The 16,870-nt window shown below is 41.1% G+C and overlaps 1 pseudogene; it reads left to right on the forward strand.

Moving 5' to 3' along the window:
* Positions 1 to 1,095: 1,095 nt before the first annotated feature.
* Positions 1,096 to 16,080, forward strand: LOC123485459 (annotated as a pseudogene).
* The last annotated feature ends 790 nt before the right edge of the window (positions 16,081 to 16,870 follow it).

The raw sequence follows: 16,870 nt of genomic DNA on the forward strand, positions 1-16,870 counted from the left end.
GTGGAGGTTTATGGGTACCACACCCCACTGATTGGCTCAAACGCATTAAGAAGGAAAGAAATTCCACAAATTAACTTTTAAGAAGGCACACCTGTTAATTGAAATGCATTCCAGGTGACTACCTCATGAAGCTGGTTGAGAGAATGCCAAGAGTGTGCAAAGCTTTCATCAAGGCAAAGGGTGGCTATTTGAAGAATCTCAAATATAAAATATATTTTGATTTGTTTAAAACCATATGTGTTATTTCATAGTTTTGATCTCTTCACTATTATTCTGCAATGTAAAAAATTGTAAAAATAAAGAAAAACCCTTGAATGAGTAGGTGTGTCCAAACTTTTGACTGGTAGTGTATGTTTTATTGAAACTGTACATACTGTAATGGTTCCTATCATTGTACTGTATTGCATGTTAATGTATTTTGAGAAGATAAAGTGTAACACAACACCTACGTTTCAGAAGCATTTTATGGTTTCACCCAGAATGCAATTATCAAAGATGTTTTGCTAGTAATATTAAGTTCTATGGCCCTATGTTTTTTGTATTCTCAAAACCAAGACATTTAGCTGTGCATGCACTCATACATGCACGCACACACATACTGTATACACACTCACTTGGTCATGCAGAAGAGTGCTGATTGCAATTGTACCAGGACCGTATGGAAACATTGAAGTAATTTTATAATAGTCTACTTTTATCTAATGGAATTTAGTCATCAACTGCAGTAGAATATCTGATGTGGAATAAGTATATATACAATATGTTGCCTGCTCCTGTACATACTCTTGAGATTATATGTGTAGTAATGTTAATAACTACTCTGTTACAAGTTGAACATGTGTAGATGTTTCCTGTTATTCCCTTCCATACCACTATATCCTGATGATTCAATTATACTGTCTGTATATCGCCATAAATTGGAATCATGTTTTAGTTATCTATCTCAAAGATTACTCATCCTTATCTATTCTGATAATAGCATATGCCGCAAGTTTTACATGTACAGTATAAAACAATAAAGATCACAAGGTCATTGACTTGGTGACTGGTGTATAAATACCTCTGTGAGATTCAGCTTAGTCTACATAACCTTTACCTACATTAACATCAACAGTGACTTTGTTATTTTGAGTGTGAAGGTAAGAGGATATGACAATCTAATACTATTTGGAATTGCTTTATATTATATTATATTTTCTGCCTAACTACAACCCCTAATTTACATAACAGTTATGGCATAATAACGATGTAATCATTCAGCAGTGACTTGAATTGTAGATTTAATGAAACCTGCCATGGACATTTTTCTGCATTGTATACTGTATCTTTGTTTACACAACTAGAAGCTGCTTACCTGTGAGGAAAGTCTGTTTGTTATTTATTTTTTTACAATACAAACAAAAAGATAAAACAGGGAGCACTGCTTTGTAAAGAATAGAAATGGTATCAAACAAAAATGTATGTTTAGCTGGTGCAATATGGGTCTGTTTATAAGTTGTGAGCCCTGTGTGTGAGCCCTGTGTCTGAGCAATGTGTCTGTACCACTGAATCTGCAATGTGCCTGTACCACTGAATCTGCAATGTGCCTGTACCACTGAATCTCCTGCCACAGCATCTGTACATTTGCTTGTTCTGTGTTTCCCCTCCAGGAAGATGAGACAGGCCATGTTCTTCCTCTTGCTGGCTCTTGTAGGAATGCCTACTGGTGCCATTGTTCCAAGTAAACACTTTCTCTTGTTGTTATCTCTAGATATATGACTCCCTAGATTGACTGGGCAAAGCCTCTCATAATCAATACTAAGAGTGATATCAGTTTCTAAGTAGCCAAGAGTACTGGTGTCTCGTTATCATTTACGACACGTCTGTTATAGAATAGATAATAACCACACACAAGGAACTAGAAATTGGAATGAGCAGATTAGAATGTTATTGTCTCACGTGCACCATTAAAATGCTCTCCTGCAGTCAAACAATATTATCCTCCTGCAGAAAATCTTGCCTTGCGTGGAAAAGCTACTCAGTCAAACCTCATCGAGAACCCATGGTCAGGTTATAGCCATCCCTCAAATGCCATTGATGGGAACCGCAATTCACATTTCCATCATGGGTCCTGCGCTCTCACTGACTCTGAGACTAATCCCTGGTGGAGAGTGGACCTGCTTGATACGTACATAGTCACCTCTGTCACCATCACCAACAGAGGTGACTGCTGCCATACAAATATCAACGGTGCTGAAGTTCGCATTGGGAACTCCTTACAGGATGAGGGCATTCACAACACACTGTAAGACCACAATTACTTTCAGGAATGTTTTATGTATGATTGTTCTTTCGACTGTTCTTTCGATTGCTCATTCTCTCTCTCTCTCTCTCTCTCTCTCTCTCTCTCTCTCTCTCTCTCTCTCTCTCTCTCTCTCTCTCTGTCTCTTTCTAGAGCTGGGGTGATCTCCTCCCTTGCAGCAGGTAGATCTCTCACTCTGAGGTGGACATCAGGTGTGGAAGGACGTTATGTGACTGTGGTTCTACCAGGGACAGGAAGACAACTGACACTCTGTGAAGTAGAGGTGTATGGGTATCTCGCCCCAACTGGTAAGGATAAGAGCTATTACTTAAATTCATGCATGTCGTTTTGGAATTGTACATGTTATTAGCACAAGTATTATAATGTAGGCACATATAGTGAAAATTAAATACAGAAATATCTCATTTCAATAAGTATTCACACCCCTGAGTCAATACATGTTAGAATCACCTTTGGCAGCGATTACAGATGTGAGTCTTTGCACACCTGGATTGAACAATATTTGCCCATTATTCTTTTCAAAATTCTTCAAGCTCTGTCAAATTGGTTGTTGTGTCACGCCCTGGCTCTGGGGACTCTGTTATGTTGAGCCAGGGTGTGTAGAGTCTATGTTATGTGTTTCTATGTTGGCCGGGGTGGTTCTCAATCAGAGGCAACGTGAATCAGCTGTTGCTTGTTGTCTCTGATTGGGAACCATACTTAGGTAGTCGTTTGGCATTTGTGTGGTGTGGTATCTTGTTCCGTGTTGGTTTGTGTATGTACCCAAGGACTTCACGTATCGTTTTGTTGTTTTTGTTCGTGTGGTGAAATATAAATAAAAGATGTTCGCATTCCACGCTGCGCATTGGCCCGTTTCTTCAAATGACGATCGTGACATGTTGATTACTGCTAGACAACCATTTTCAAGTCTTTCCATAGATTTTCAAGCAAATCTAAGTTAAAACTGTAACTCGGCCACTCAGAAACCTTCACTGTCTTCTTGGTAAGCAACTCCAGTGTAGATTTGGTCTTGTGTTTTAGGTTATTGCCCTGCTGAAAGGTGATTTCATCTCCCAGTGTCTGGTGGAAAGCAGACATGTACCAGGTTTTCCTCTAGGATTTTGCTTGTGCTTAGCCCCATTCCATTTATTTTTTATCCCGAAAAACTCCCCAGTCGTTAACGATTACAAGCATACCCATAACATGATGCAGCCACCACTATGCTTGAAAATATGGAGAGTGGTATTCAGTAATGTGTTGTATTGGATTTTGCCCCAAACATAACACTTTGTATTCAGGACAGAAAGTTAATTACTTTGCCACATTTCTTGCAGTATTACTTTAGTGCCGTGATGCAAACAGGATGCATGTGTTGGAATATTTGTATTCTGTACAGGCTTCTTTCTTTTCACTCTGTCAATTAGGTTAGTATTGTGGAGTAACTACAATGTTGTTGATCCATCCTCAGTTTTCTCCTATCAGAGCCATTCAACTCCGTAACTATTTAAAAGTCACCATTGGCCTCATGGTGAAATCCCTGAGCGGTTTCCTTCCCCTCCGGCAACTGAGTTAGGAAGGACGCCTGTATCTTTGTAGTGACTGGGTGTATTGATACATCATCCAAAGTATAATTAATAACTTCACCATGCTCAAAGGGATATCTGCTTGTTTTTTACCCATCTACCAATAGGTGCCCTTGTTTGCGAGTCTTTGAAAAACCTCCCTGTTCTTTGTGGTTGAATTTGTGTTTGAAATTCACTGCTCGACTGAGGGACCTTACAGATAATTGTATGTGTGGGGTGCAGAGATAAGGTAGTCATTCAAAAATCATGTTAAACACTATTTTTGATTAATGATAAGAACCCGTCTGCGCTTTTTTAAGAATCCTGAAAGAGATGGAGATACACACTGTCGAAAAAATAAATAAATCCAAAACTGAGGCTTGAATGCAAAATAAATATGTTTATTAGAACACCATGGTGCCCAAAAAAAATCATAATTCAAGAAAGTACATAAACAAAAGGTAAAAACAAAACCACAGTTTCGCCTCAGGCCTCAGGCCATCATCAATGTAAATCGTCGGCACACACACACCTGGCTTCTACTTCAAGGATAATTGCATATGTCACATGATCAAGAAAACGTATCAGAAAATCTATAAAACAGAACCTATTACAATAGAATGCATGATCTACATTATAGATAAAATATACGCGGAAAGAGAAATATCATCAATTATTACTTTTACAAATATCATGTGAACATTTCCTCAGAATAAATAACACAGGATTGTAAGAGTTGGAGGCTAGAGACACCACTAGATGAGGGTATCGAACACCAACAAGAGACAGTAAACCAGTTACAGAAAACACATCAATAACAATTCTTCGTTCATGCCAGATGGGTGGAGAGTTTTTAAATAAAACATCCAGCTGCATTCTGTCTGGAGAAGACATAATTCAAGATGACCACCTCTATGTGAACGTTGTATCTGCTGTATAGCACAGAAGGACATGGAAAAGACGGGGTGAGAAATGACATGCAATAGGGGATTTAGGTTCATTTCTCCTTATACTGATGATGGCCTGAGGCCGAAACACTTGTTTTGTTTTCACCTTTCATTTATGCACTTTCTTGCACTAAGATTTTTTGGGCACAATGATGTTTTAATAAACATCTTTATTTGTGTATTATTTTTTTCAAGCCTCAGTTTTGGATGTATTCCTTTTTTTGACAGGTCTCCATCTCTCCCAAACACTATTATTGTACACAGAGTGAGTCCATGCGACTTATCATGTGACTTGTTAAGCAAATGTTTACTCCTGAACTTATTTAGGCTTGCCATAACAAAGGGGTTGAATACTTATTGGCTCAAGATATTTCAGCTTTTCATTTTTTATTAATTTGTCAATTTTGGGGAAAAACATAATTTCACTTTGACATTATGGGGTATTGTGTGTATGCCAGGGACAAATAAATCTGAATTGAATCCATTTTGAATTCAGGCAGTAACACAACAAAATGTGTTAAAAGTCAAGGGGTGTGAATACTTTCTAAAGGCACTGTACTTTGTATCCCTAATTTACTCAAGTGTTTCCATTATCTTGGCAGTTACCTGTACATAACACCTTCATGAAACCAGTCATAACAGCTTTATTCAACATAATTCATAAGAAATGTTCAAAATACTGTAAAGTCCCCTCGATTATAGCTCTTTATTTATCAGTTCAACAGAAATTCATATTTTCACTGTAACAGTACCCAACCCACTGACACATTATTCACACAGCACCGGGTAAGCCTCAGAGAATTACCCAGGTAGCAGTGAAGGGGTTTATATGCCTTGCTCAAGGCCACAATGACAGTAAGGCAGGTGTGTCAAAATCAACTCCTGGAGCATGTGTCTAATGGTTTTTGTTATTTCCTTTCAATTAGTATCCAGTTAACACCTAGACAACCAGGTGAGTGGAGTTCCTAACTAATCAATGACCTTAATTGATTAATAACAGAAGGCCCGAATACCCGCAGACACTCTGCCCTCCAGGAATTGGGTTTAACACACCTGCTTTAGGGGTTGCAATCAGACCTGCTTTAGGGGTTGCAATCAAATTATTATCTTGCAATGAAAACATTTTATTATTTTTTAAGGTTCTTTATGAATGATGTTGAATAAATGTGTTATGAAGGTTGTTATGAATGATACTGCAACATTGACGAAGGGGTCATTAATGGTTTCATAAAGGTGTTATGAATGCATTATGTATACCCCCTTCATATAAATTAGTACCGTTATTATAAAGTGTTTCACAGGACAAATAGATTTCTTCACATTTCTGTCTAGGAATGAATGTGGCGATGACAGGAAAGGCCACCCAGTCATCATTACATGGGTTTGGGTTTGCTAACAATGCTATCGATGGGAACCGAAATGGTATTTATGAAGATGGTACCTGCACCCACACCAAAGCCAACTATAACGCCTGGTGGAGGGTGGACCTTCTGAAGACCTACAAAGTGTTCTCCATCACCATCACCAACACAGTCAGTGTTCCCAGCAGACTCGATGGAGCTGAGATTCGCATTGGAGATTCCCTGGAAAACAACAATGGCAACAACAATCCCAGGTGAACAAAAGTGTTCTTCGGCTGTCCCCATAGGAGAACCCTTTGAAGAATCCTTTTTGGTTCCAGGTAGAACCCTTTTGAGTTCCATGTAAAACTATATACACAGAGGGTTCTACACAGAACCTAAAATAGTTATACCTGGAACCAAAAAGGGTTCTACCTGGAACCAAAACGGATTCTTCAAAGGGTTCTCCTATGGGGACAGCTTTTGGAACCCTTTTTACTAAGAGTGTAGAGTCTAACTGACTAGATTTGCTAAAGTGTGTGAGGTACATGTGACAGTGTGCAAACGGTGTCATAGATACCTTTGCTGCAGTGACTTATCAGTGTGTTTGATTGTGCAGGTGTGCTGTGATCTCCTCTATACCCGGGGGCTTCTCCAACACCTTCCAGTGTAACGGCATGGAGGGTCGATACATCAATGTGGTCATCCCAGGAAGAAGTGAATACCTGATCCTGTGTGAGGTGGAGGTCTATGGGTCACCACTGGACTGACAGATCCAGAGCATTTATTACCAAAATATAATCTGGAGCACAGTATACACTGTTTTCTGGGGGGGTTACAGGTACAAAGCAAAGAAAGTAACAAAAGTCTAAGTTAATATACAGTACATCATTGGTTTGTATGTGTGGGGCTTTGGCTGAGAATACTGACCTATATCACTGGTGACCTGGCTGCTCAATTGTTCCTTGACTAGCACCATGTCATTTTTTCACAGCACCTGACCTCTGTGATTGCCAACAAGGGTTTTGCCACCAAGTACTAAGTCATGTTTTGCAGAGGGGTCAAATACTTATTTCCCTCATTAAAATGCAAATCAATTTATAACATTTTTGACATGCGTTTGTTTGGATTTTTTTGGTTGTTATTCTGTCTCTCACTGTTCAAATAAACCTACCATTAAAACTATAGACTGATCATGTCTTTGTCAGTGGGCAAACATACAAAATCAGCAGGGGATCAAATACTTTTTTCCCTCACTGTAAATGCCTAGAATATTTCAATATTGGAGAATCTCTAATACAATGGGTTAAAGTTATGTATAGTAACCCTAGGTGTAAAATAGTAAATAATGGCTACTTCTCAGAAGGTATTAAACTGTCAAGAGGAGTAAAACAAGGTTGTCCACTATCGGCATATCTATTTATTATGGCCATTGTGTCACGAGTTACAAAGCCAGAACCCAGAAGCAGACCAGGACAAGGTAAGTTGAAACGAAGGTGAGTGTTTATTTACAAATTCACGAGTGATGCTGAATAATCCAGGGAACAGAGCGGGCGGCGTGGATGAGTTGTTGAGGGTGCAGTTGTTGGTCCAATGATGGCTCGGCAGCCGCCGACCATCAGGCAGAGGTAGGGTGAAGGTTCCGGACGAGTGACTGCAGATGGAACAAAACGGAGGTAAGTGAACAACAAACCAACAAGGTGCAAAACAACAAAACTAACGCTAGAAGCTCTAAGACTGATACTCTGATAAACCTACTGTTCATGGCTAACGATCCGGCAGGGAATGGATGTTAGGCCAGAGCCTAAGAAGGGTGATGATCAGGACCAGGTGTGCAGATTGCTGATGGGATGCAGGTGCGGAAATCAAGAGAGCTTCCCGGAGCGTTCCAGAACCCTCGGGAAACTGGAGATCCCGAGCAGAAAAACTAGTCCACAGACAGGACCCGACTCAGACTGCCGGGATCGTTACACATTGCAATATTAGCTATTAAAATCAGATCCAACAATAATATCAAGGGGCTAGAAATCCAGGGCTTAAAAACAAAGGTGTCATTGTATGCAGATGATTCATGTTTTCCTTTACATCCACAATTTGTATCCCTCCATAGTCTCATAGAGGATCTAGATACTTTTTTTAACCTCTCTGGATTACAACCAAATTATGATAAATGTACTATATTACGTATTGGATCACTAAAAAATACAACTTTTACATTACCGTGTGGTTTACCAATAAAATGGTCTGACAGTGAAGTGGACATACTTGGTATTAATATCCCGAAATAAATACATTCTCACTACAATACATTTTTATAGAAAGTTAGCAAAAATAGATAAGCTCTTGCTACCATGGAAAGGAAAAAACCTGTCCATTTGTGGAAAAATCACCCTGATTAACTCTTTATCCATATACCAGTTGACCTATTTGCGTATGGCACTTCCTAACGACTTGTTTTTTTAAATTATATGAGCAAAAAATATTCTATTTAATATGGAATGGGAAACCAGAAAAAATGTGACGGGCCTATTTATATAATTAATTCAAATTCAGAGGGCAGAAATTATTAAATATTGAAGCATTAGACCGCTCACTAAAGGCTTCAGTCAGACAAAAGCTATACTTAAATCCAAACTGGTTCTCTAGCAGATTAGTATGAATGGCTCAGCCGTGTTTAAGAATGGCCTGTTTCCCTTTATTCAGATTACAACCTCTCACTTTTGGTTATTTGAAAATGAAATATTGCTATTTTAGAAATGATATCATAATTTGGACTGGTAGAGTTATGTCACACATGCAGCTAACAAAAATATATGGAAATGTCTTCTCTATCCAAAATTACAACCAACTAATTGCAGCATTACTGCAAAAATGGAAAAGGCAAGTGGAAGGGGGAGAAAGTAAGGAACTTGTCTGTCGGCCCTGCATTAAATACTAAAATTGGTTAAAGAAAACTGTGATAAACAAAAAAGTATACCAGTTTCATTTAAGGACCAAAACATTGACAGCTGTGCCATAGAGATTGCAAAATAGTTGGGAAGAGATTTTTATGTACCGATGTACTGACACAGGAGGCGGATAGTACGAGTCTCAGAGTTTATTACAGTACAAGGGCAGGCAAAGAGTCGTAATCCAAATCAGAGTCAGGCAGGTACAGGACGGCAGGTGGGATCAGGGTCAGGCAGAAAGGTCAGAACTGGGAAGACTAGAAAAAGCAAAACAGGAGACAAAGGGCTGTGAGAAAGGGGTTTAATTCTAGATACATGGAAAGTGGGATGTACAGTTGAAGTCGGAAGTTTACATACATCTTAGCCAAATACATTTAAACTCAGTTTTTCACAATTCCTGACATTTAATCATAGTAAAAATTCCCTGTCTTAGGTCAGTTAGGATCACCACTTTATTTTAAGAATGTGAAATGTCAGAATAATAGTAGAGAGAATGATTTATTTAAGTTTTATTTCTTTCATCACATTCCCAGTGGGTCAGAAGTTTACATACACTCAATTAGTATTTGGTAGCATTGGCTTTAAATTGTTTAACTTTGGTCAAACGTTTCGGGTAGCCTTCAACAAGCTTCCCACAATAAATTGGGTGAATTTTTGCCCATTCCTCCTGACAGAGTGAGTCAGGTTTGTAGGCCTCCTTGTTCGCACACGCTTTTTCAGTTCTGCCCACATATTTTCTATAGGATTGAGGTCAGGGCTTTGTGATGGCCACTCCAATACCTTGACTTTGTTGTCCTTAAGCCATTTTGCCACAACTTTGGAAGTATGCTTGGGGTCATTGTCCATTTGGAAGACCCATTTGCGACCAAGCTTTAACTTCCTGACTGATGTCTTGAGATGTTGCTTTAATATATCCACATAATTTTGCCTGTTTCCTCCAGCATCTTCACAAGGTCCTTTGCTGTTGTTCTGGGATTGATTTGCACTTTTCGCACCAAAGTACGTTCATCTCTAGGAGACAGAACGCGTCTCCTTCCTGATGACGGCTGCGTGGTCCCATGGTGTTTATACTTGCGTACTATTGTTTGTACAGATGAACGTGGTACCTTCAGGCGTTTGGAAATTGCTCCCAAGGATGAACCAGACTTGTGGAGGTCTACAATTTATTTTCTGAGGTCTTGGCTGATTTCTTTTGATATTCCCATGATGTCAAGCAAAGAGGCACTGAGTTTGAAGGTAGGCCTTGAAATACATGCACAGGTACACCTCCAATTGACTCAAATTATGTCAATTAGCCTATCAGAAGCTTCTGAAGCCATGACATCATTTTCTGGAATTTTCCAAGCTGTTTAAAGGGACAGTCAACTTAGTGTATGTAAACGTCTGACCCACTGGAATTGTGATACAGTGAATTATAAGTGAAATAATCTGTCTTTAAACAATTGTTGGAAAAATGTATTGTGTCATGCACAAAGTAAATGTCCTAACCGACTTGCCAAAACTATAGTTTGTTAACAAGAAATTTGTGGAGTGGTTGAAAAACAAGTTTTAATGACCTAAGTGTATGTAAACTTCAGACTTCAACTGTATACGGAAGGTGCGGGGCAACAGAAGGCGAACCGCAGAGGGGCAAAGGACCTTAGAGATGGGGAAAGGGCTGATAAAATGGGGGGAAAGTTTGCGGGACTCCACCTAGAGGGGCAGATCACGAGTGGAAAGCCATACCTTCTGCCCAAGACGGTAGCGGGGAGCAGGGGTCCAGTGGCGGTCCGCCTGTCGTTGATATCTGGAGGTGGTCTTGAGAAGAATGGCCCGGGCTCTCTTCCGGGTACGGCGACAGCGACGGACGAACATCTGGACAGAAGGTATGCTGACCTCTTCCTCTTGCTCCGGGAAGAGCGGGGGTTGATATCCCAGGGAACACTCAAAAGGCGAGAGACCAGTAGCAGAACAGGGAAGGGTGTTGCAGGCATATTCCACCCACACGAGTTGCTGGCTCCGGGTGGTGGGATTGGTGAAGACGAGGCAACGAAGAGTCGTCTCAAGGTCCTGATTGGCTCCCTCCGACTGGCCGTTAGACTGGGGATGAAAACCAGAGGACAGGCTGGCCGACGACCCAATGAGGGTGCAGAACGCCTTCCAGAACTGGGATGAGAACTGAGGACCGCGATCGGAGACCATGTCGACCGGAAGACCATGGATCCGGAAAACGTGCTGCACCATGAGCTGGACCGTCTCCTTAGCTGAGGGCAACTTAGGAAGGGATATATTGGACCAGGGGCGGTGAGGAACAGGGAGTGGTTGAAGGAGGCCAGCCAGAGCTTGCCGCAGAGTCTTGTTTTGCACACACACAGTGCAGGTGGCAACGAATGCGGAGACGTCAGGATCCATGGTGGACACCAAAAACGTTGTCGGACGAAAGCCAAGGTCCGACTGGATCCAGGATGACAGGTGAGTCTTGAGGAATGTTCCCCCCCCCCGATGTCGTCGAGGTAGACAAACACAAATCGATTCAACATGTCATGGAGCACATCATTGACCAGGGCCTGGAACACAGCGGGAGTGTTGGTCAGTCCGAATGGCATCACCAGGTACTCGTAGTGCCCGCTAGCCATGTTGAAGGCTGTCTTCCACTCGTCTCCTTCCCGTATCTGAACCAGATGGTAGGCGTTCCGAAGGTTCAACTTGGTGAAGATGACCGCCCCTGGAGAGGTTTGAAAGCCGAGGAGATGAGTGGTAGTGGGTAACAGTTTTTAACCGTAATGTCATTAAGACCCCGGTTGTCGATACACGGACACAGGGTCTTGTCCTTCTTCTCCACAAAGAACAACCCTGCGCCGGCGGGGGAGGCAGATGGACGCATAATCCCTGCAGCGAGAGAGTCCTCAATGTACCCTTCCATTGGTCTCTGGACATAACAGGGAATAAAGTCACCCCCGAGGCAATGCGGTGCCTAGGAGATGGACCTAGACTTGGCTCTCCTGTACCACCTGCAGTGCGGTAGAAGAGAGAACAGTCTATGACTTGGGTGGCTGGAGACTTTGACAATTTTTAGGGCCTTCCTCTGACACCGCCTGGTATAGAGGTCCTGGATGGCAGGAAGCTTGGCCCCAGTTATGTACTGGGCCATATGCATTACCCTCTGTAGCCCCTTGCGGTCGGATGCCGAGCAGTTGCCATACCAGGCGATGATGGAACCAGTCACGATGCTCTCGATGGTGCAGATGTAAAACTGTTTGAGGATCTGAGGACCCATGACAAATATTTTCATTCTCCTGAGGGGGAATAGGCATTGTCATGCCCTCTTCATGACTGTCTTGATGTGTCCGGATTAGTGTCCCGCTCCTTGAAAGCGGCAGCTCTAGCCTTTAGCTAAATGCGGATGTTGCCTGTAATCCATGGCTTCTTGTTGGGATATGTACGTACAGTCACTGTGGGGACGACGTCATCGATGCACTTATTGATGAAGCCGGTGACTGATGTGGTATACTCCTAGGAGGCACAAAAGGTACAACCTTAATATATAACACTATGTCTTTTTAGTTCTCACATGCACACACGCACATACACACACACACACTTGGTCATGTAACAGGGTGGATTGCAATTGCACCAGGCCAGCAGATGTAAGGAAACATTGAAGTAATTTCATAATTGGACACTTTAAGTCTGACACCTACTACAAATCTTATTGAATTTAGTAATCAATCGCAGTAGAATATCTGAAGTGGAATAAGAATACATAGAGTGTATAACATGTTGCCTGGTTCCTGTATGCCCTTATAAAAATAATATGCCATTTAGCAGACGCTTTTATCCAAAGCGACTTACAGTCATGCGTGCATACATTTTCTTTTTGTGTATGGGTGGTCCCGGGGATCGAACCCACTACCTTGGCGTTACAAGCGCCGTGCTCTACCAGCTGAGCTACAGAGGATCACATAAGATCCCATGTGTAGCAATGTTAACAACTACTCTGTTACACATTGAACATGTGATGTTTCCTGTTATTCCCTTCCATATCACTCTATCCTGATCATTCAATTATACTGTCTTTATGTAACAGTGTTGCTTCCGTCCCTCTCCTCGCCCCTACCTGGGCTTGAACCAGGGACCCTCTGCACACATCGACAACAGTCACCCTCGAAGCACCGTTACCCGTCGCTCCACAAAAGCCGCGTCCCTTGCAGAGCAAGGGAAACAACTACTTCAAGGTCTCAGAGCGAGTGACATCACCGATTGAAACGCTACTAGCGTGCACCGCTAACTAGCCATTTCACACTGGTTACATTTATATCTCCATAAAATTTGAATCACGTTTTAGTTATCTATCTCAAAGATGACTCAGCCTTATCTATTCTGATAATAGCATGTGCTGCACATTTTACATGTAGAAAACAAAGGTCACAAGTTCATTGACATGGTGACAGGTGTATAAATACCTCTGTCAGATTCAGCTTAGTCTACATAACCTTTACCTACATCAACATCAACAGTGACTTTATTATTTTGAGTGTGAAGGTAAGAGGATATGACAATCTAATACTATTTGGAATTGCTTTATATTATATTGTATTTTCTGCCTAACTACAACCCTTAATTTACATAACAGTTATGGCATAATAACGATGTAATCATTCAGCAGTGAATTAAATTGTAGATTTAATCAAACCTGCCATGGGGAAAAAATTGCGGTATCTTTGTTTACACAAGTAAGCTGTTTACATGTTAGGAAAGTATGCGTTAAAAAAAATAAACAGGAGCAGTGTATAAATGGTACAAAAATGTGTTATGTGGTGGGGTCTGTTTATATGTTACTGCAATGTGAGCCCTGTGTCTGAGCAATGTGCCTGTACCACTGAATCTGCAATGTGCCTGTACCACTGAATCTGCAATGTGCCTGTACCACTGAATCTCCTGCCACAGCATCTGTACATTTGCTTGTTCTGTGTTTCCCCTCCAGGATGATGAGACAGGCCATGTTCTTCCTCTTGCTGGCTCTTCTAGGAATGCCTACTGGTGCCAGTGTTCCAAGTAAACGCTTCCTCTTGTTGTTATCTCTAGATATATGATGCTCTTTAGATTGACAGAGAAATGCCTATAGTTACCAACATTAAAAGTGGTATCAGTTCACAAGGAGCCAAGAGTTGATTGTTTTGTTTATGACACACCTGTAATATAATCAATCCTTATCACACACAAATAACAAGGAACTGGTGCACCAGTGTTATTCCTATGGTAGATCTCTCACTCTGAGGTGAACATCAAGTGTAGAAGGACGTTATTGTCTGTGGTTCTACCAGGCCAGAACAGTCTTCTAACACTCTGTAAAGTGGAGGTTTATGGGTACCACGCCCCAGCTGGTGAGGATAAGCCTCATCACGTTTAATTCCATTTGAATATTATTGAAGTAAATACTTTTAGTAAGTAACTCAGAGCAATCATGTCTTCTACTGACTCATTTAATGCAGACAAAGATTCAAGTGATGTCTTGGGTATACATACTGTATGATACGATACACTATAAATAATGTATCATTGCCTAAACAGTAGTTAAAAACTTGGTTTAAAGTCTGCTGCCAAATCTGTAAAATGTGAAGCTGTGTATCCTCTTTCAATTACAAGGGGATTACATGAACATCAGCATACTAATGCAAGCGCTAACAGGAAATAATGTAGTTTTACAGGGAAAACCCACCCAGTCATCATTGTATGGGTTTGGTTTTGCTTATAATGCCATTGATGGGAATCACAATGGTATTTTGGAAGATGGTTCCTCCTCCTGCACCCACACCAAAGTAAACTTTAACCCACACAAAGGGTTCTCTATCACCATCACCAACAGAATGGATGGGACTTTCAGTAGACTGAATGGGTCTGAGTTCCGCATTGGTGACTCCCTGAAAACAACAAGAACAATGGCAACAACAATCCCAGGTGAACTATGGGAGTTAGAGTCAATGCTATATTTATAGCAAACCTGTGTGCAGACCGTAGAGATAGTTACAGTGGCTTGCGAAAGTATTCACCTCCCTTGGCATTTTTCCTATTTTGTTGCCTTACAACTTGGAATAAAAATGGATTTTTGTGGGGTTTGTATCATTTGATTTACACAACATGCCTACCACTTTGAAGATGCAAAATATTTTTTGTTGTGAAAAAAACTAGAAATAAGACAAAAAAACTGAAAACTTGAGCGTGCATAACTATTCATTTCACCAATTAGGACTATTTTGTGTATGTCCATTACATGAAATCCAAATAAAAATCTATTTAAATTACAGGTTGTAATGCAACAAAATAGGAAAAATGGCAAGGGGGATAAATACTTTTGCCAGGCACTGTAGAGGACGCAACATTGTATCTGTCCCATTATGGTGTCTGTGAGAGCATGGGCAGTGCCATTGAGGCCATCTCCATTTTGAAGTAGTCCATTTTATTTTTCTACTACTTCTATGAGTTGGTAAACAAACCTTGAATGTGTTGTTTGAACAGGTATAAAGCCAAGATTGACGATTTACTGCCACCTGCAGTTACGGAATATTTGTTCACAAGTATAATTTATAGGCTGATCCCTCCTGGAATTATGTGATCCTTCCTTAACCCATAGGAAGTCCCACCCAGTTGACTACTTCAAAATGGTGAAAGTCCTCAATGGCGCTCCATATGCTAAAATGGGCGTTTGGTCACTTGAGTCCTCTATCTATCTCTATGGTGCAGCCTGACTACACCAGGAAATGTGTTGAATTGTCAACATTATTGAGTGGTTCACCATATGAGTCTAATGAGTTAACATGGAGCTGCTTGTGTCATAGTTACTGTTCTAAAGCAGTTTTGGTTTCCTCCTACATGTGTGCTGTGATCTCTTCTATTCCAGCTGGCTTCTCCAGCACCTTCCAGTGTAACGGCATGGAGGGTCGACACATCAACGTGGTCATCGCAGGAAGAAGTGAACACCTGATCCTGTGTGAGGTGGAGGTCTATGGGTCACCACTGGACTGACAGATCCAGAGCATTTATTACCAAAATATAATCTGAAGCACAGTATACACTGTTTTCTGGGCTTGATAGATAACTTATATTGTAGGTAATATTCTCTACACTCTTAGAAAAAAGGGCTCCAAAAGGGTTCTTCGGCTGTCCCCATAGGATAACCCCTTTGAGTTCAAGCTAGAACCGTTTTGGGTTCGATGTAGAACCCTCTTTAGAAAGGTTTTTACATGGAATCCAAAAGGGTTCTTCATGGAACCAAAAAGGATTCTTCAAAGGGTTGTCCTATGAGGACAGCCGAAGAACCCTTTAAGTGTCTAGATCGCACCTTTCTTTTCTAAGAGTGTATGTGTAGGGAAAATCCATGTTTAAATTCATTAACAGTTTAGCTTTTGTCAAACGGCTGATGTCGATGTGTGGTGGGAGTCAGGCGCAGGACACAGAGGCTCAATCAAAACGACTTTACTGGACTGAAAATAAACACTCAATACAAAAATAAAGACCTCGACACAGGAGGTAAAACGAACACGCAAACTATGCGTAACAATAATATCCGACCAAGGAAAACCAAACTGACAACCCCAGACAGGCGGACAATTACACACAAATACCCACAAACAAAGCGAGAAACTTATAGGGGACATAATGAACACTAAATAGAAACAGGTGTACAAACAAGACAAAACCAAACAAACATCGATAACATACAACGGTGGCAGCTAGTACTCCGGGGACGACGAACGCCGAAGCCTGCCCGAGCAAGGAGAAGGAGCAGTCTCGGCAGAATTCGTGACAGCTTTTT

Source organism: Coregonus clupeaformis, unplaced genomic scaffold (genome assembly GCF_020615455.1).
Source record: "Coregonus clupeaformis isolate EN_2021a unplaced genomic scaffold, ASM2061545v1 scaf0700, whole genome shotgun sequence".
NCBI classification, from domain to species: domain Eukaryota; kingdom Metazoa; phylum Chordata; class Actinopteri; order Salmoniformes; family Salmonidae; genus Coregonus; species Coregonus clupeaformis.